Source organism: Equus caballus, chromosome 1 (genome assembly GCF_041296265.1).
Source record: "Equus caballus isolate H_3958 breed thoroughbred chromosome 1, TB-T2T, whole genome shotgun sequence".
In the NCBI taxonomy this organism is placed as follows: domain Eukaryota; kingdom Metazoa; phylum Chordata; class Mammalia; order Perissodactyla; family Equidae; genus Equus; species Equus caballus.
In genome coordinates, this window is record NC_091684.1 from 108,805,909 (window position 1) to 108,826,506 (window position 20,598).

General features: G+C 54.7%; 1 protein-coding gene across 5 annotated transcripts in view; it reads left to right on the top strand.

Moving 5' to 3' along the window:
• The first annotated feature begins 389 nt into the window (after positions 1 to 389).
• Positions 390 to 20,598, top strand: part of KLHL25 (kelch like family member 25) — a 34,230-nt gene continuing 14,021 nt past the window's right edge. The window contains exon 1 of one of the 5 annotated variants that reach the window (XM_023650548.2): positions 390 to 809. The gene's annotated coding sequence lies outside the window, so the exon portion shown is untranslated. Of the gene's footprint in view, positions 810 to 1,511; positions 2,096 to 20,598 lie in introns of those variants that run through there. The other 4 variants (XM_023650541.2, XM_023650556.2, XM_070267006.1 and 1 more) reach the window with 4 other exon arrangements.

Sequence of the window (20,598 nt, forward strand, 5' to 3'; positions counted from 1 at the left end):
GTTGTCCTTAATGCGAGTAATCCTATGATGACTTTTTACCTGCCACGTTACAGATGAAGAAACTGGACACGCAGCAACCTGAAGAGGTGGCGTGAGATGCAAACCCGGAAGGCAAGAACAAGAAATTACAGAGCATCCCCCTTCTGAGACTACCCCATCCGCAGGCGTCCAGTACCGTTTGTGCAATGAATTCATGAATGGATGTATGAATGCATGAACATCTGAAGGTTGACTTACAGTAGGAACTCAGTGAGAAATGACATGGTTAGGAGAGCTGAAGTATCCTGAAAAATACACATTGCAAGTGCAGAGGGGGTTTTGTGGCTGCAGAAAATCCCAAACATTGAAACAAGCCCAGAGTAAAAAGAAGGAGTTTCCTTAACATTTTCACAACCAAAAGTGTGGCTGCGCAGACCGAGTACAGAGAAGCATTTGCAATCTACAAACGTCCCTCCTTCGGAAAGCTCTAGAACACTGTCCGGTTTTGTTCCCAAACTTCGGGCCGCGGGGGCCGGCAGGCGGCTATCTCTTTAAGAATCTGGTCGAAGTCCTTTTCCTCTCCCGGCCCCGCCCCCTCGCGGGCCGGGCGCGGCCCAGGCACCCACCCCTTTCTCCTCCCGCGGACGGAGCTACAGGTTCCGCCGCCTGTCCGTCACAGAAGCGCCGTCTCTGATTGGTTTCTGGTCGGGAGGCGGGGCGGGAAGGCCGGAGAAACTAGTTTGGTGGCGGCGCCTGGCTGTACCGCGGCGGCGGCGCGCTCGGGCTGCGGGGAGCCGGGGGAGGGCAGCGCGGCGGCGGCGCCCGGAGCGGTGAGTACCCGGGCTGGGCTGGGGGCGCGACCTCCGGCCGCTCTGGCCGCGTGGGGCCACTGGCACTTGTCACCACCTCCCCCCCCCCCCCCACGACGATCCCGGGCAGGGACCGGGGCGCTGGGTGCGCTCGCCCCGCCGTGGGAGCCCCCGGCAGAGGGAGCCTCCGCGGGCCGCGTGCGGGAGGAGCGCAGGGCGCTCGGTGCCCGGAGCCGCCTCAGTCCCCGCGGGGTCCAGGGGGCCTGGAGTCGGGGACAATGGTGGGGAGGGGACCGTAGTCAGCCGCCCGCTCCCCAAGCCCGGCCCCTCCCGCCTCGCGCGTGCCGGGAGAGCCGGCGAGGGTATTTGCGCCGAGCTCTGGGCCAGGGAATGAATTGTTTTGCAAATGGATGTTGCGCGCGGGAGCTGCAACTCTTTCCCCTGGGAGTGGTTGATTCATTGAGTCCGCAGACTCTGTTTTTAAAAAATTACTATCGATCCTGGAAAGAGGAGGCTGCTTGCCTTTGAGGATGCTAGCGCCGGGCTCTGCGCCCCGGCCGGGCCACGTCCCCGCGCGCTGGACGCCGAGGGCTGGGTGGCTGCCTGCCTCGTGTCGAGCGAGGGACGAGGGGTGAAACCAGCGAAATGTCGCCCACGCGAGCCGTGCCGGGAGCCCCCGGGGCGTTCGTGTCCCTCCTGACGGGGCCCCTTGTCTCTGTTTAGAGAGCTGTGGAGCAGGAGAGCAATGATCACACGCTGTAAGCCCACTCACCTGTCCACCGTGGTCGCAGCCACCCTGGCAAGTCCAGAGCAAGCCTCCTCCAGCCCTGCTGTCCCCCTCCCCCGTCTTGCCCTGGCTCTAGGACCCCCCCCCCCCCCGCACTTGGGCACGCCCCCACTCCTCTTTTCCCCGCCGCAGAGTTGCTTGAGAAGCTTTTCTTTTAGGACACTGTGTCTCCAGGGCCACCGGACGCTTTTTTGTGCTGCTGCCTCAAAGCCCCCAAAGTTCGTTTCCACTATCTTTGAGCAAAGACAAATCTGTTTAGAGATCTGATCAAAGGAATTGGGGCGGGGGCAGAGCCAGGCCCCGGCGAGTTCCATCTGGACGTTCTTGGGTCCTGCTGGGTTGCTTTGAGCCCGGGAAGGTTCCCTGAGCTTTGGCCCTCCCTGGTGAGTCAGGGCGGAGAACACCAGGTGTGTCCTGTCCTTTTGCTTTCACTCTGCTGGTGTGACCGAGGGAGGGAAGCTGCCAGTGGCACTGGGAGACGAGGCAGGAGCCCCATGTTCTTATCGTGGACCAGACTTTGGTGCGTATGACTTGGGGTCCAGGCCCTTTGGAACCCTGGCCTCAGTCTCCCCATTCATAGGTAGGACTGATGCTCAGTGGGCCCAGGTGTGCTGTTAGGATTCCTAAGGGTTGTTGGTAAGGCTTGATCTTAGGGGCTGGGGAGAAGTGGGACACAAGGTCCAGCCCACCGGGGACAGATTTGGTGTCCTTCGAAGACAGGGGGTCCTTAGGTCACCAAGCTGTGCCTGTGGAGGTTGATGGAGTCAGTCTTCTTCCAGGCCTGGCAGTTATCTCCATCTTGAGTCATTCCGTTTGTCAGGAAGTGACTCCAGGGAGGAGTTAAAAGCAAGGTAGAGGGAAATGGTAGAAACCTCTGTCCTGGGGCTCAGGCTGCAGCGGGATTTATGTTTGTGGTGAAGAGAGAGGAGCTGTGGGCGAGCTGTGCACTCCACATCGGAGATGGCTTCTGCAGCCTGATGCCCCTTAACAGCCTCTTAAACCTGCCGGCACCCAGTGTGGGAAGAGGAGAGCTGGAAGGAAAGAGGAAGATTGCCCACGCCTGGGACTGCGAGGTCTGCGGCGAAAGTAGGCTTGGTTCTCCCCATCTATTGCCTGGGAGGTCGAGATGGAGTGGTGTTTAGTGGGTGGTTCATTCATTTGCTAATTGATTCATTGTTTGAAGGATCTTGATTGGGACCCTGCCTTCAGGGAGCTCCTAGGCGTGGGTGGTGTGCTGGCACAAGGATTAGGAGCCCTGACACACCGAGATGTGCACAGTACCCCGGTGATAAAGGCAGCCAGGGGAGCTGAAGGGACACAGGAGGGCACACGGCGGGAGAGGGTTCTAGGCCCTGGGCGGCTGCCTTCTCCCACCACCCACTCCCACTTCTCCCAGAGCCCATTTTCATTGCCAGCCTCCAGGCAGGTGCAGGTTGAGGTAGGGAGAATGCAGAAGGGGCGATGGCAAAGGTTCACCTGGGACTCTGGTGGTCTGGCCTGTGGAGTCAGCAACCCCAGGAGTCCCCAGGAAGATAGATGGCTCCTGGATGCAGCCTCTCTGCTCCTGGGTCCTGGGGGAACCCACCCCACCAGCGCCAAAGACCGGCCCCTCGCCTCAGCCGTTGGTCCCTCTGGACCAGCCTGAGGGTGTGGGTGTGGCCTGGCCAGGGAGGGGGCGGGCAGAGCTGGCAGGAGAAAACAGAGTGGCCAGATGCAAATGAATTGGCTGATTGAGATGCTGGTTTTCATCTAATGTGGTAAATTTCATAATTGAATTGCCTTAGGCAGCCGGGGCTGTTGAAGCGTTTTTCCGAGCCAGAAAACACTTAGTTGGGACAGCTGGGGGCGGGGGCGGCAGTGGGCGTCGGGAGAACGGCGGCATCCACAGCTTTTACTCACAGCATCCCAGCAGGACCTTCCCTTAGGAATCCGGGTCTGTCCCCAGGTGACGGAAGTCAGCCCAGCCTCCACAGCAGGTTCCTGACCACCTGGCCCATAAAGAGGGCTCAGGGACAGGAGGGGGTCCCTGTAACTCTTTTCAGCACAAGGTCAGGGGGAAGAGCATGGATTCGGGACACAGACTTCGGTTCAGATGCTGCCTGTGTCTGTGATCACTCCTGTCCTGGGGTTCCCACCACCTCCACCCACCCGGCCCCCTCCCTCTGGCGCCAGTAGACCCTATTCTTTCCTAGTGCTGAGGCTTGCCTTCCGAGCTCTGTCAGTGCCCTCCTGGATGAAAAAGGGCAGGCACGCGTGACACGCTCATTGGCCTGTTGTTAAAAGTTCCAGCTCTGTGGTCTCAGAAATCCAGTTCAATTGGGAAATTTTACTGTATTTCCTGCAAATACATGAAAATCTTCACAACCGTTCTCTTCTCAGTGGTCTCCTGGCCCCTGGCTTGAGTACAGAGTCTGGTCAAGGCTCTCTGGCCTACACCTTGTTTCAGTGGGACTGAGGCCTGAAGTCAACTCTCTTCCCCATCCCACAGGTGGGGAAACTGTTGGCAGAAAGAGCACTTAAATAGGGTTCTGGGAGTGCTGCTCTGCCCCTGCCTAGTTGTGTGACTTCGTGTAGGTCCCCTTACCTTTGTGAACGTCGATTTCCTCTTCTGTACAATGGGTGCACGCTCTTCTGTACAATGCTTCTGTTCAATGTTTGCTGTAAAATCTCAAAGGTTCTCGCAGCCTCTGTTAAGTAGTTGTATAAGGCTTGAGTTATTTGCTTCGCCCTTGTGGGCAGAAAGAGTTTGAGAGACAGCCAGTAGAGTGCAGAGGGGCCGAATTAGAAGTCAGGAGTCTAGAGTGCTAGTTCCAACTTTGCTTCTAATGTGTGCCGTGGGATTTTGGACAAGTCACTTTCCCTCTTTGGGTGCTAATTTTTCCACCTGTAGAATGAGAGGCATGGGGTAAGTAAGTTCCTGGTTTCCCTTCTTTCCTGGGTGAATGGCAGCTGAGTCAGACTTTTCCAAGAAACTGCAGAGGGACAGAGTTCGCCTCGCTCGGTTTCTGGCTTCTGCCCACTGCCTTGGAGCTTGTGATCCAGGTGTGAAGGGCTCGCGGACCCTTCTGTGCCTGCGGAGGAGGGGCTCGTGAAGCTGGAGGACTCGGTCAAGGAAGAACGAGACTGCAGCCAAAGGAAGGCGGCACGTGGGGGACTCCATTCCCAAGGTTGCTCTGGCTGGCCCTGGGCTGGGAGCTGGGCAGCAGGTGTGGGAGCCCTTAGGGTGACCCTGCCCCACTTGGAACAGATGGGTGGGACCTAGCCTGTAGGGTGTCCCCTGGGCTCAGCTGCCTGGCCACCTTTGAGAAGAGAGATGGATAAAGAGCTCCCAGGAGCAAGAGGGATGGTGAGAGAGCCCAGGGGCCCGGGGAGGGTGCAGGGCTCCCTGCCTCTTGCACACCAGGCTTTACCACGAGGTGAGGCTCCTGCAAGACCAGCTGGATGGCTCCTCCACATGGAGGCGGGCGCTGAGCAGGGCCCTGGGAGAGCTGCGTCTCCTGCCTGGAGGGAGCACCGCGCTCACCATGGGCGTCCCTCCCCACCCGCTCTGGCTGCCCAGAAGACACCTTCGACTCTCAGCCAGTCCTCAGAGTAGGATGCAGGGATGGGATGGAAACAGAACGCCTTCTTATTTTCTACCTGCTCCCATCCAGCCCCTGAGGAGAGGCTGACCACAGGTCAGTCGAGGCTGAATGGAATTAATTTCCTGATTAAGATAAGAGAGGCTTTGCTCATTCAAACCCCAGGACGAGCTGCCTGCCAGGTTTGCAGGTGGCCAGGCCTGATTTGCCTGAGCAGGAGTGAGCACCCGGAGGCCGAGGAGCTCCAAGCCGTGGCAGTCGCATCCAGCATCCAGAGTTCAGGTTGTGCTACGTCCTGGCTGGGCTTTAAGACCCTGGGCTGCTAGTCCCTTAGCCTGTGAATGCCTTTGTTCACAGCTTTGGAAATCTGAGGGAGAAAGATGGACAGCTGCATTCATGCAGCGAACGTTTATTTCGCACCTTCTGAGTGGCTCACCCTGGACTAGAAACTAGGAAAAGAAAGTCATGTTCAAAGAGGGTCCTTCCTTGGAAGGTCTGCCTCTGGTGTGTGAGGCAGACAGGTGGTCAGGTGGTTAGGACACAGCCTAGGGTGTGAGTGGCATGTCAGGAGTCTGCCTCAGTTCCCCGTTGGAGAGGTGAGGAAGCGGACTATTATTAGTGTCCCCATTCCAAATGTGTCTGAGGAATACGTTTGCCGTCTGTTCTCTGCCAGGCTCTGGGGTGCCGCAGAGAACAAGGCAAGGTCCCCAGCATCCTGCAGCCCCCATTTAACTGAAGGAGGCAGACAACAGATAGACAGAATAAATACAGCTGCCATTAGGGCTGCGGGAGACGGATGGGAGGTGTGAGGAAGAGGGTCACTGTTGGGGATCCACTTAGACCAGGGGCCTGAAAGAGGCCTCTCTGGGCTGCTGACATTTGAGCCCAGACTTGCAAGAGGCAGCCGTGGGAAGATCCAAGGAGGGGCGTGCCAGGTGGAGATCAAGCGCGTGCACAGGCTGGGAAGATCCTGGGCTGGGGAGGCGACAACGAGATGAGACCCAGAGATAGGTGCCGCCTTGCATTCCGTAATCTTCTGATTCAGAGGGAGACTAAGGAAAACACGTTCCTTTTAAGTTGTTTTATTGTTTCTTTATTTCAATAATACATTAGTAGATTCCCTTTGTAAACAAAGACTGTGAGAAAAAAGGAACATGGTGTGAAAGTCGCCCTCCTTGGTATCTGTCAATGGTTTGATGCACGCCCTTCTAGTCCCTCTTTGTATATACAGATTTTGTTTTTATGTGGCTTGGATCATACTGGACACTCCACAACTTCTATCACTAAGGGTGTGGTGGAGTCCTCTCCCTGTTCACAACCGCACAATAGTCCACAGCGTGGCCAGCCCCCCACCTTTCATCTCCCTGTCTCCTAACGAGAGATGTTTGGGTTGTGTCTGATTTTTCTTTTTTCCCCCATACAACCCAGGAAGTCTTGTACATCCTTGATCATGCATCTTTCTCATCTTTAAAATTTCATTGTCAAAGCCAAATTCCTTTCGCCAAGACAGCCAGTTCACTCTCCCACGGACGGTGTCCAGGAGCCCATTTCCCCATCGTCACCCACACTGGATAGGATGCATGTTTTCAGCTAATGTGATGGGGGAAAATGATCTCATTAAATTATTCCTTTCTTCTTTTAAAAAAAGTGATCCAGTTTCTTCAGGGTTCCTCTTTTTATTTTAACCCATCTTTGTTTTTCCAGAAGATCAAGGTTTAGCGAGAGCTGGCTCTGCCTCTCCTGGTCTCCTGACCTTGCCTGGGGACTCAACGAGCCTGCGCCCTGCGAACTCATCTGTGAAATGAGGCCCTTTTAATCCCTGCCCTGCCCCCTGCCAGGCTGCTGTGCACTGCAAATGGGCAGACATTCCTGAAAGTTCATTTTATGCTGAAAAGCCCTGCACACATCACGGGGTTGACTAGTGAAGGCCGGATATCTGAAGCTTGGAACCTTTGAGTGAATCCGGGGGTCTTTAAACAGCGAGTGTGTCCAGGGGAGGGCTGCGGTGGATCTAGGTGGGACGTCTGCCTGGCGTCACTGAGTTGGAAAGGGCCTCGCGTAGCTTGAGTGAGAAGCCAGAGGGCCAGCCACGGCCATGAGCTCCTTCTCGTCTGTCCTGCAGGTGTAAAGCAGTGAGGCGGGAGGGTAGAGAAAGTCATCTAGCTGGTCCACTAAAAGGCTCAGAAAGCAGCATTGGCACCACAGACCTCATAAGTCACCTGTTTACCTGTTGGTGGAGGCTGCAGGCTGGGGCTCCTAGAACTTGATGAATTTCCATGTGTATTACTTTGGGGGTCCTTGTCTGTTTTCCTCTAACAGGAGGCTTTTAAGCAAAAGATTTATGAAAGGGCCCTTGTACTTGATTTGGAGACAAAAGGAGGGGAAGCTGTGGAGACCGATAGAGAAGGGAAGGTGGGATCTGCAGCCAGGGAAATCAGGCCCATGTGCTCTCTGGGCGGCATCAGGCCCCTTGATGGGGAGCCAGCGGACTGGTGGCCCCATGGCCTGGGCCCCTGGAGGAATTTGTTACTGCTGGAGTGAGGGGCCTGGGGACGTTTTAGCCAGGCTCTTCTCTCAGTGCCCAAGTGGGTTCTGTCTAACACAGCTCGCCCCAGCCTTGGGGGCAGCATCCAGGCCTGGCTGCCATTCCCCTGCTGCCCTGGGGATGCCTCAGACGAAGCCGTGGTGGAGGCCACAGTTATCCCCGACCTGTTGGGACAGCTGCAGGGGAGCTCTCGACCATGGACAGGAAGGTGGATAGACATGGGGAGGGTGATGGAGAGCACATGAGCAAGGGACAGTGGGACCCCCACGGGGCTGTGGTAGGGAGGTTCCCACTTTGGAGGAGGAGAAAGGGGCGGAGGTTGGCAGAGCAGGAGGAGAGGGAGCAGGAGGAGGGAGGGGCGGAGCCTGGCTTCAGGCACTTCTCAGCTCTCCCCTGGTTCTAGGGGTGAGGCTTTTCATGACCTGAGAAGGGGAGCATCTCACTCTGGAGCTGGTCCCAGGATGGTCTGCTGGGGGCAGGGGCGTGAGTGGGCTGCCCTTGGGGGTCCCGCCCCACTGCCACCTGCGCCCGCTCGCAGGCATCCAGCGGAGCTGGCGTGGGTTTGTTGCCAGGTTTCTTCCCAGCACCGGGACGACCGGCGTATCTGCTTCAGGAAGTCGCAACTGCTATTTTTACCGCTCCAACTAGGACTTTTTACTGGAAGGTCCAATTACAAGCAAAATGTTAGGGTTTGGCTGGCCAGCAAAGCCCTGCGAGGCCGTCCAGCCCAAGGTCAGTGGGTGTGTAAAGACACATTTGCACGTGGACACACACCTACCCTGGCTGTTGGGTGGCTTCCTCTGAACCACTCCCAGTGCCTGGAGTTTTCCTCTAGGCAAAAAGGAAGCCTTTGCTGGGTTTTGCCCAGATAATTGCCCCCCCCCCCCCCCCCCACCTTACACTGGCTGGTCATGCGACTGTGAAGCTGACCTACAGAGCAGTAACCCATTCTGTTCCTGACTGCCCAGGAGCTGGAATTTTGTTGAATGAAATTGTTGAGAACCTCTGTATGCTACATGCACCGCTAAGTGCTAAGGATGGAGATAAGGAAGCCAGCCCTGTGCTCAAACGTCGCACATGCAGCAATTTCAGAATGCAGGGAGTGCAAGTTTTCCCTGAGTCCCTGGCCAGGCACCCGATATGCTTTGGCTGTATATATGCCTAATGGCTGAAGGCCATGCAGGGCTCGTCCTCGGTTCTGTTGCTGCATAAGAAATCATCAACAGCTTAGTGGCTCCAACAAGGCCTGTTTCTTAGCTTACCTTCCTGTAGGTCAGAAGCCTGGGCTGGCTCGACTGGGTTCTCTGCTTGGGGTCTCAAGTCCAAGGTCAAGGGATCAGCTGGACCGGACCTTTCTCCCAGGCTCTGGGGGAGAATCAGCTTCCAGGCTCATTCAGGTTGCTGGCAGAATTGAGTTCCTGTGGTTGTGGGACTGAGATTCCTGTTTCCTCACTCGCTGTCAGCTGGATGCTCATCTCAGCTCCTAGAGGCAGCCGACTTCCGCGCCATGTGGCCCCCTCCATCTCCTCGCCAGCAGTGGGCCGTCCTGCTCCAGATCTCTGCATCCACTTCTCTGGTTAGTGGGAGAAAACTGCTTTAAAGGGCTCCTGTGATTAGGTCAGGCCCACCCAGGTAATCTCCCTATTTTAAGGTCACTTGCTTAGTTAGTGACATCATTAACGACATATGCAGATTCCTTTGCCTTGTAGGTGACATGGTCACAGGACTAAGACCAGGGGTGGAGATCAGGGGACCGTGTTTGAATTTTCCTCCCACAGGGTTCATGCTGCAGCAACAGCAATATTAGTAAGAGCAGCTCTCGTGAATTGAGTGAATTGTGTGTGTCCTACTGTGCTAGGCTCTTTACATGGGTTCTGTCATTTAATTCTCAGGATAGCACTTGAATGTGGAGATGGTTATTGTCACCCCCATTTTCTAGATGAGGAAAGTGACGCTCAGAGAATGGAAGCGTCCTGGGCCGGTTACACAGGTGGAAACAGCAGTGCTGGGATTTGAAACCAAGGTCTTAGTGCCTGACCACCCCATTGAACTGCTCAAGGTCGGCATCTGCAGCCTGATTCCTGTGGTTTATGGAACCCCATCGAGCACAGGCTTGAGGGCTGCTCTTTGCCATCTAGCATTTAAAATACTTAAATATGAAACATATCAGTCATACTGCAAGTTAATACAGCAGACACTTGGGACCATGAATGTGGGTTTAACAGATGTCTGGATCTTTTAGATTCTTATTCCAGTGGATATTGTGGTTAATCCATTTCCCTTTCAGCAACATTTGTTGAGCACCTAATATATTCTAGGCAGCAAAGATGACACAGAATACTGTCCTTGAGGAATTGGAAATAAAAATAAAGACACAATATCCAATGACCCGAAGTAATAAATAATGCTGGATAACAAAGGGATGTCACAACACTGCAGCAAAGACTCAACACTGGGTATTGGAGTGTTCATTGCAGGAGACAAGACAAAAATGTTTTATTTACTCACTGCTGCATCCCTGGGCCCAGCACATGGCAGCTGCTCGGAAATTACTTGTCACGTTAATTTTTTGAGCATCTACTGTGTACAAGGCCCTCTACGCACCAGACAGATGTCAAGTCCAGAGGAGAGTGTGACCATGAAATGAGAGGGATTGTGAAAGGAGGGAGTGGCCTTGAGCAGGGAGGAGGGGAGGAGGGGAGGGCTGGAAAGGCCAGCGGGTGCCTGAGTGAGTGGTGGGAGGGAGAGGGGCTGCGGTGAGTGATGAAGCTGGAGGAGGGCAACACCGAACAAGGCTTGGATGTCAAAGCCTCATGGAAGGTTTTGAGCCCAAGATGTTGGTGGTCAAAAGTGAAGCCTTTGGCACTGATTGCTGGGAGTGGGAGACCCTGGGGACGCGCCCGCTACAGCCCAGCCTACAGTGGGGAAGGCTTCACCTCATCTCCAGCCTCGGACTAGCCACACAAGGGAGCCAGAAGGAAGATTTAATGGAACTCGGTGGCCAAATGATATGCTAAGAATGTATATCTGAGTGAGTTGCAATTCTTGGGCACCCGTGTATTTGGCTATAAATACACATCCAGATGTAATTTCAAGAGACCAGGAATTATCAGCTGCAGAGTGCAGCAGGCCACGCCACGCACGGCCCTGTGGTTCGCTGTCTGAGGCCCTGCCCTACAAACCAGCAAGGACTGTCATTTAGGAGAGCGCCAGGGGGTCCTGTGGTGAGAAGAGAGCGTCTGCTAGTGCAGGGAGGAGCAGAGCAGGCCTGGTGATTAGAGGGAGGCTCCCGGGGTGGGGGGAGGCCAGCCAACACGGAGGTGGGTGCTGCCTCCTGGGCCCCACGTCCCCATAAGCTGGGGAGGAGACGAGACCCCTGGGGTATGCATGTTTCCTCTTTCACCCGCCCCACGCTTCCCATAGAAGTGCCTTTTGCTCTGAGTTCTTAAAAAAACATGTTAATGTGGAGGGTAAGGAAGTGTTCTGTTAACCCAGTGTTCTTGAAGTGTGGCCTGAGAGGGTCCCTGAGGTTCGGAGTCCACAAGGTCAGAACTGTTTTCGTGGTATTACCAAAGTTTTAATTTGCCTTTTCCAGTCATTCTCTCGGGGTGCATAACCCAGTGAACCAGTGTTTCCCAGTGACCATTGCGCGATGGTAAGCAAGTCATGCTTGGGTCAGCGACCCATTCAAAGTGCAGGCAGACCAGGATGTGATGCCCTGGGGTCCAGAAGTCCACTGATGGGGACTGAGCTTCCCCATGCAGCTGACCTTTAAGAACTGCTGTCAGGTCTCCACGATTCAAGGAACAATGGCCACAGTTATCTCAAAAGGCCCTTAAAATCTCCTCCCTTCTACCACCTATCCATGTGAGGCTGGATTTTCTTCATATTCTTCAATCAAAACAGCATTTCACCACAAAAAAATAAATGCACAAGCTGATAGGAGAATCTAGTACTCTTCTCAGTAAAGTTTTTAAAAAATAGATTTATGAAAAACATCTGTTGCTTATGTTAACATATAATGGGTAGTTATTACTGTTTTTAATTTTTTCTGAGTTGTAATTTTAAATATGGTAAGTATCAGTAGGCAGAACTACATAGATGAAAACCCCACAGGGTCCTCAGTCATTTTTAAGTTGTAAAAAGATCCTGAGACCAAACCATTTGAGAACAGCTGTGCTACCTGAAGTGCCTGTAAGTCGGGAACAGGGTGTGGGGTACTGAGTCCGGCTCTCTACACCCGTTTTCCCCCTTTTGGTCCCTGCACAATCCTATGAGGTTGGTGTAATTATTTTCATGCCCATTTTGCAAATGTGGAAACTGAGGCGCTGAGCATTTGAGTGCCAGGCTCAGGTTCCACAGTGTGGAGGTGCCGTGGAGGCGGGCGGAGGGTGGGTGGCAGCCTGATGTCAATGTTCTCCAGCGGTGGGGGTTGGGGGGAAGGCAGGCGCCTGAGAGAGCCTGTTGCCCGGGTCTGGTCTGCGCCCTCGAGCCGTGGGCCCTGTTGGGCAGCCGGCCCTCTTCAGGGCATCCCTCCGTCTGGCAGGGAGACAGGTCCTCACACGCTTCCCTCTTTCCCAAGCCCGGGAAGGATGATGCGGGTCTGCTGAGTGGCAGCAGGGTGGGGAGTGAGCGCCGACTGTGGAGGGAAGCAGCTTTGAACACTGAGGCCGTGTGCACACTTTTTCTCTGAGCCTCAGTTTGCCCGTCTGTACAGTCAGGACAGGGACCCCTTGAAGAGGCCTCGTAAGGGTTAAGTGGAAGAATGCGTGTCAGTTGCCTGGCATGAAGGGTCAAGTGCAGCGAGGTTTTTAAACCATGACACTGCATCTGGCACAGAGTTCAGCGGGCTCAAAGCAGGTGTCCTCTGCTCTCGTCCCCAGCAGTAGCTGCGCTCAGCCAGTTTCTCACACAGCCTGCCAGCGCTGGCGGGGGTGTGTGTGTTTTGTATCTGTGTGTGTGTCTCAGTAGGTAGTCTGGTTTCTAACGTATGTAAAAGATAACAGCCTGTACACAGCACTTCTCCTTTTAGCACAGAAAGCCAGTTGCTTAGATTTTTTTTATACCGCTGCGTAGTACTCTGCTCTGTGAGCAGACCGAGGTTTGTTTACGTGGGCCTCTCATTCGAGAATGTCGAGGTGGTTTCCAGCCTTTTGGTCTTGCAGCCGATGTGGCAGTGGATAATCTCGCGCTTGTGCAAGTGTGGCTGAGGGCAAATCCTAGGAGTGGAACTACCAGGGCCATAGGCACATGCATGTGGCATCTTGAAAGATACTGGCAACTTGCTCTGCAGCCACCCTCCCCTGCTCTTGGCCCCCTCCGTGGGAAGAGAAAGACAGAGCTGTGTTTTGGGCTCTTGGAATTGAAGAAGATTCTGATTCTGATTCGCCGCCAACACTGACAGCCTGGAGAAGAACGAAGCTCCTAGACAACAGGGGGAAAGAATCCCCTCCCAGTAGATGGCGGGTGCGTTACTCCGGGCTTTTTTCTGATCCATTCTGCATGTTCCTTTCCTTCAAGACTCTCTCCAGGTGGCTCCCTGGAAGTGATCTCTAGGCCAGAGTGCTTTTAATGGCTCCATCTCTGGGCCTCTGTGAATCTTTCAGGACCAGACAGGAAGAGAGTCAGCCTCCCTCCAGGTCCCCAGCCCCCTCTGTTTGCCAAGGGCCAGGCCCATCCCGCTGAACAGGGAGGACCCAGGACAGGATGCAGTGTTTGCTGTGGAGGGGCTGTGCTCTGCCTTCTTTGTCTCTCTGTCTCGCTCTGGATAAGTGAAAGGAAACAAGTTATTTCAACAGATGGGGGAACCTGAGCTCCGAGTTCTTTGTCCCCTCTGTGATTACAGCAGTGGTGTCCGTTTCACTGGCCCTGCTCCCGTCTGGAGCAACAGCTGGGCGTACAGACGACTCCCTGCTTGGGGGCAGAGACAGTGCAGGCGGCCACCGAGCCCAGGGGAGGGGACTGTGCCCCAGGGGGATCGGGAGGAAGAGGTGAGCAGCACTTCCTCTGTGCCCTGCCCTGATGAGTTTGGAGGTGTCTGGGCCCCTCCTGCCTTAGCTGAAAAAAACGTTTTTGTCACGGGCGTGTTGTAAGCATGGCAAACATAATTTTTAGGACAATATGGCATTAAACATCTGTAATTCTGCTCCAAAGAACTTATCTCAAGAGAATTCAAAAGTAATTCACCATAAGCAAAGAAGTTACTTGTTCGTTGGATAGAAATTCAGAAACCTATGGATGAGTGAATTAGTAAGCCATGGTTGATAGAGATTTCACAGACACCAAAGATTGCATTTGGCAGCCAGAGGGATGGGGCCGTTTGACGAGGGAGCCAGAAGACAGACAGCCTGTCCCAGTGTCTGCACGCAGGAGGCCCTTCATCAGCCTTCCTTCCATGGCGAGTGAAGGGTAGGAGTCTGGAAACTACGTGAATAGGTAAAAAACAGTGTAAAATAGTATTCTACAATTGCAACAATGTAAGATGTTTGTTTTTGGATAAAAGCTGAAAATATTAAGCCAAAGTGTAAAGAGTTACTCCATTTGCAGTGTTTCTCAAACTTGTCACCTCCCGCAGAAAACCATTTTAGACCTTTTCTCTTAATTGTGCTCACCGCCCCCAGATAAATTTTAATACCAGATATGCTGTATGTCTGTCTGTGTCCTCTATGTATATCTGCTTTATACATAAAAAAGAATAAGTTTTTTCCACCCCCAAGATCCAGTTTTTGGCCCCTTGGAGCAGTGTCCCCACTCCCTGACCCTGTGAAAATGCTTGTATTAGGGCTGTGACTCCAGGGGATTTATGTCTTTTGTATCTTGGCTCCTGGGGCTATCTTTGGCATGTCTCGCTTGGGTGGTGGAGCTCATGCTCTCGGAAGACAGGATCCCCGGGCAGAAAAAGGGGTGCTGACCATCCACAGCTGTGGCTGTTACGGGCTGGACCTGTGGCCCAGACAGCCCCTCCAGTGGCAGAGTGTGCCTCTCCTTGGCACGGTGGCTTCTCTTAAAAAACCATGTCAGTGAGGAGCTGACAGAGTCCCTGCATTGTCTTTGAGCATCTGGCCAAGGCTGGGAAACTCTTAAATCCTCCCCAAGGTGGCCTTGCTCAGCCGGGGCTCTCAGAACACTAGGGCCATTCCTGATGCACAGGAGGGACGTTAACTCATTTCCTACATTGGCTGTCTTGGGGCATGGGGCCTTAATTCTCCTCAAGAGGGCACTGCCCCAGGTGCAGAGAAGCTGGTTGAGGAAGGGGGCTCCGGGGGAAGAGGAGAGGAGTGTCTGGTGGCTGGAAGCCGAGGCCCCCCAGGCTGTCCTCTTCTCTTCCTTTGGTGTACAGGAAAGAGCGAGGCGCACCTGGCTCCAGATGCTGTCCCTTCCCCACCCTTGGAAGTTGGCTTGCACGATGTGGAGGTGGGAGCTAGCTGCCCATGTCTCCTTCTCCGCCCACGACCTATAACATGGAGATGGTAATCGTACCTGAGGCTGTGGTGGGGGTTAGACGAGTTAGCACAGAAAGCACTCAGAACACTGCCCAGTACGTGGTAAGTACTCCCTAACTGTAATTTCTGAGTACTGTTGTCATCGTTACCATTTTTCTCTGAGCTGCTGTTTTCTTATCTGCAAATTACAGCGATGGTAGGGCATGTGGTTGGATGGCACTTGTGGCTCTCGGGGAGGCAGTGAAGTCAGGTGACTGGTTTTGCCATTGAGACAGGAGCAGAAGTGGTGTGTGTCTTTCCAGAGGGTGCTCTCTCCCCTTTGGCATGGTGACTGCTGACACGGTAGCTGCTCTGTCACCTGGGTCCTGGGGAGTGACAGTTATGAGAAGAGCACTTTGCCCTCCTGCTCCCCCCCCCTCCCGACATACACGACCACCAACCGAATCACGATGTATGTAGTATGGGCAAGCAATGTATGAGCAGTAAATCTCCGTCCTCTGAAGCCACTGAGGTTGGGCGTGTTTGTTTCTGCAGCATGACCTAGCCCATCCTGGGAAAAACCCATGGTCATCACCTGTCGGCTTGGGCGCAAGGACTGAACCTTAGATATTCAGTGCCCCGCACACTATAGGTCCACGGCAGACGTGTGTTTGCTGTGGCTCCCTTCTCACCCAGAATTCCTTGTGGATTCTTTGCAACAGATGTTGCTTCATCTTCCAGCAGGGTTTCACAGGCCTGACCCCTTACCTCCTGTTCTGTGCCTTCTCTGGGGAGGCAGAGCCAGTAGCCCCAGTAAGCCCAGCGCAGTGACCGCCCGAACCTTTCCTCCAGGGGCGGCTCGTCCATGCTGGCGGAGTTGGCATCGATCTCAATAGCATCTATGAACTTGTAGTGGTCGCTCTGCCTCCCTGACCGCCAGGGGCTGCAGGCAGCCTGGGACTTGCCTGTCAATCGTGGAAGCTAAGGCTGCCCTTCCTCCAGTGTGCTTAATTACCATTTGGGTGCATTGAGTAAAGAGGCAGGAATGTATGGAGAAGGCACCGAAACATTCGCCTGCCCCCTCTAGGTCTGCTGGGACCTTCCTCTCCTCCTAGGCTTTGGTTGCAGGTGGACAGGGGGCCACTTGGAGGGCAGGCTTAGGACTCACTGCCCGCGTGGGACACTGATCTTCAGGAGGGTGGCACTGTTGATCCTGACCTCAGAACAGCAGGTGGGAAGCAGGTTGTCCCACGGCGTGCTCTGTCGGGGCGTGGAGGGGTTGGGGTTCTGCCCCGTGGGGCTGAGCTCAAGGGCGGCTGGCCTACCGGCTGCCCTTCCTGGGGAGCTGGCTGGTGCAGGGACATTTCGGTACGGCCTGAAGAGGAGGCCCGTTTAGTTCCAAGCAGCGTGTGAAGCAGACACCTCCGCCTTCCCTGAGTCTCGCTGTGTCCTAGAACCGGCCCCCTGACCAGCCCCTTCCCCTGCAGGAGGGATGGGCGTTGAGGTGAGGCTAAGGGCCAGGCTGGGGCGACGGGGTGTCCGGCAGACTAACCACACGAGAGCAGAAGGCCCGCGTTAGCGAGTCTCCTGACTTGACCGCAGCTGTGAAAGCTTGCACAAGAAACAGCTGGCAGATGAAATCAAAATAAATACACAGAGTGAGAAATAGAAACAGTCCAAATCCATTGCATTTTAAATTAAAAACAAGGTACATGCAGCTTCTTGAGCAAATATATGTATAGTTTTGGGAGATTTTTTTTAAAGAAAGGGCTATTGAAAGGCAGAAACATCTGGGGAGAGGGCCCCTTGTCTGATAGTTCCCTCGTATCTGGAATGATCTGTTTCTCCGAGTCAGTTAGAGTGGTCACACCAGTTTTACTTTGAGTTTTCACTTAGATTTGTCTGCTCCATAAGGGTGCTGAGTTTGTTTTCCACTTGAAACTTGGATGGTCACCCCTGCACCCCATGGGCTCCCTGGGGTGCTGTGTCCCCAGACACGGGCAGGGCAGGGCTTCAAGCCCCAGCATCACAGCTCGGAAACCCCACCTGGGAGCGGTGGTTGCAGCCTGCAGCCCCATGTGGATGTGGTGTTTAATAGCACTGAGGTCCTTTATTAGCACAGTCCTAGGGGTAAGCCAGCTCGAGCAGGCTTGCCGAAAACCTTTAGTGTTTTTCCTGATTATAAAAAGACTACATACTCGTTAAAAAAAACCAAACAACTAAAAAATGAATAGAGTAGACAGTGAAAATCCCCTCATTCAAAGTGGAGGGTAGGGATGGACGAGGATCAGGAATGTCTGCCGCGTTCTTTATTCAGTGACAGCGGTAACAACGGCAACAATAATAAAACAGCTGACCCAGGAAGCAGGCTGGGCCCAGGCTGTTCTGAATGCTTATCGGTTACCGTCTCATTTAATTCTGGCAACAGCCCTATAAAGTAGCAATTGTTTTTATCATCACTTTATGGTTGAGAAAAATAGACCCAGAGAGGCAAATTAACTTTCCCAAGGTCACACAGTCATGGCCGAGCTGTCTTCAGGGGCCCTCTTCCTAACCACTGCCATTGAGGAACTTGACCTTTCCTCAGGGCTGCTTTGTCACAGTCGTGGCAGAATCCCCTGAGAGAAACAGCTCCAATGCACCTGCTGCCTCCCCCTCTCCTGGCCCTCTCACCCATCCTGCACGCACATTAGCTTTTGTTTTATACGTGTGTGTTGTCCAGCCCAAGAGATAAGGCCTTGCCGTCTTTTTTTTTTTTTTTTGAGGAAGGTTGGCCCTGAGCTAACTACTGCCAATCCTCCTCTTTTTGCTGAGGAAGACTGGCCCTGAGCTAACATCCGTGCCCATCTTCCTTCACCCTATATGTGGGACGCCTACCACAGCATGGCTTTCGCCAAGTGGTGCCATGTCCACACCTGGGATTCGAACCGGTGAACCCCGGGCCACCGAGAAGTGGAATGTGCGAACTTAACCACTGCGCCACCGGGCTGACCCAGGCCTTGCCGTCTTGACTTTTGTTTTTTTAGCCCCCAGCCCAGCCTAGTATACAGCAGGTGCTCAATCAGGGTTTGTCTTGGACTTTTAGACTGAGTGATCTGTGACTTTGGAGTCACTGGGGTCCTGTGCTCAGGCCCCCTTTCTGACTGCTGGCAGGGGTCCGTCTGCCGTGGCTGGCGGGTCCCAGGGCACATTCTTTCCTCATGTGCCTGGCGCCTAGGCTCGGGTGGCTGGCGTGGTGGGGATGGCCCGGCAGAGCTCTCGTCACACGGCAGACTTGAGCCCCCTCACAGCATGGTGGCCTCGGCCTGTCTGGCTTCATGCGTGTGGCTGGCTTCCCCTTGAGGGAGTGTTAGAGGAGATGGGAAGTGGAAGCTGCCAGTCTCTGAAGGCCTGGGAGAGGCTGGGGCCCAGGAATGGGCACAGAGTCTCTGGGGCTCTGTTTGGTCAGTCACAGTGCTGTCACAGATTCAAGGGGAGGGGCAGAGACCCCACCTCTCCATAGGAGGCGTGTCACAGAATTCGTGGCCCAGTCACTGGTCCCATGTCCTTGCGTCCCTGCCTGTCCCCCTGGCCTTTGTCTTCCCTGAAAGGGCCCACCTCCACTCCACCCAGCCTGTGCACTTGCTCTTCCTGAACCTGGGACCTTCCTTCCTCAGTCGTCACGTCCTGGCTCCAGCTCATCACTTAGGTATCAGCTCACATATCCCCTCCTCACAGGGGCCCAGATGAGCCCCCTGTCTGCTTATCACCCTGTGGCCTGTTGCTGTTTAATTTTCTCCATAGCTCTTCCAGAAAGTGAAAGCGTCCTGTCCCCTGCCTTGTTTCCTCATTGCTGGTCTGTCTCCCGCATGCCACTGACCCAGAGTGTGGCCCCGTGGAGGCAGGAACCTAGTCTCTCTCTGTGTCACCATCTCGCGTACGTGGCACGTGGGGATTGTTCAGGAAGCTGACGGTGAATGAGCGGATCGGAACCACGGTACCTGCAACCCCCCGGCTGGCCCTGGGCCTTTCCACTCCCTCTGGGCTCTAGTGAAGAGCGATGGAGCCGATCCTCACTTCCAGGATCGCTCCCTCCTGGCTGGTGGAGGAGGGCAGAGGGCTTTCCAGAGCCCGGTACCAGAAGAGCCGCATTGAGAGCTCCGGTGTGTTTCTCTGATGACAGGAGCCTTGAGCTTTTTGTCCCTGGACTCTTCTGTGAGCGTGGCAGGTTTTTTCCTGAAAGTCTTATCCTTGGCTCCTGTGTTTCCTTGTGCGTTTAGTTAATGTTCCGAGGAGGATGGGAGAACGAGCTGGGCACGCTCTTATTTGGTGCATTTTAAGCGCTTCTCTGCAGGTGAGCATTGCAGCCTGGGGAGTGGGAGTGTCGTCTGAGGTGGATCAATACCTCTTAGCAGGGTGATAAATTGCTAGTCTGTCACATGGCAGTGTCGTGTGGTTATTTTATGTGCCTTAAATCCATCAAAGCCCAGGATGGCGCTCAGGTAATCACAGAAGTTTCGGGATATGCGCAGCATGGGAGGGTCTGATTTCTGGTGGCCCCCAAGGGTAGGGGGCCGCAGAGATAGGCTTCCCAGGGGCTTGGCACACCTGATTTTGCACACGCTCTGGAATGCTCACCCCTCTTGCCGCTGGAACCTCTGTCTCCCACTCCTTTTGCGTCCCGCAGCCCCTGCACAGGGCTGGGTGTGTAACTGGCCCTGAACACTGAGCATCACCTCCTGAAACCCGTTCTCAGTGTCCAGGGTGGTCTCCCTGGAGGTGGGAGGGGAGGGACCCACTCAGCTAAGACCCCTTACTAAAGCGAGCAGCCCCTGAGCACCCATTCAGGGAACTGATGTCCCAGTGAGTCCTTGTACTAGTTGAGACTCTTGGTGGCAAGTGACAGAAACTCCTCTCAAACAGGCAGAAAGGAAGTCTAGGGCCAGACAGACTCAGCATGCACAGGGGCCCTGCTCAGCTGCCTCTGTGCAGTGCCCATCTTGGGCAACACAGCTGCCACCCACTCCCACTCCTGGCCTTGGTCTTCCCTGCTGGCAGCCCTGGGGACGAGCCTGCTTCCTTCCCGCAGTTCCAGTGAACGTCGCAGACTGGAGTCTCCTTGGCCCATCATGGTGCCTAGGAGGATGGCACAGGCTGAGTGGCAGGCCTGGGTCGCCTTCCCTCCCCTGATGATTCCTGGGCCCAGTGACGCGCCGCTTTGGCCAGCCGGGGCCAAATGCACAGCCCTGGGTTCCTTGTCTGACCCGCCTCGAAGGAGGAGGGTCGTTGTCAAGAACAGTCAGGGGGTCAGTGCGAACTGGAGGGGGCATTGTGCTGGCTCGAGTGAAAGTGTCCCCCACGCTTGGCCATGGCTGTGGCTACCTGGGCAGTGCTGGCCTTGGCCTGCATCTTCTCTGGGTCTGGAAGGCAGCCATGTGAGCACTCGAGTCAGATGTGAAGTGAAGTGTGTTTTGTGTGCCGTGTGCATCTCAGGGCC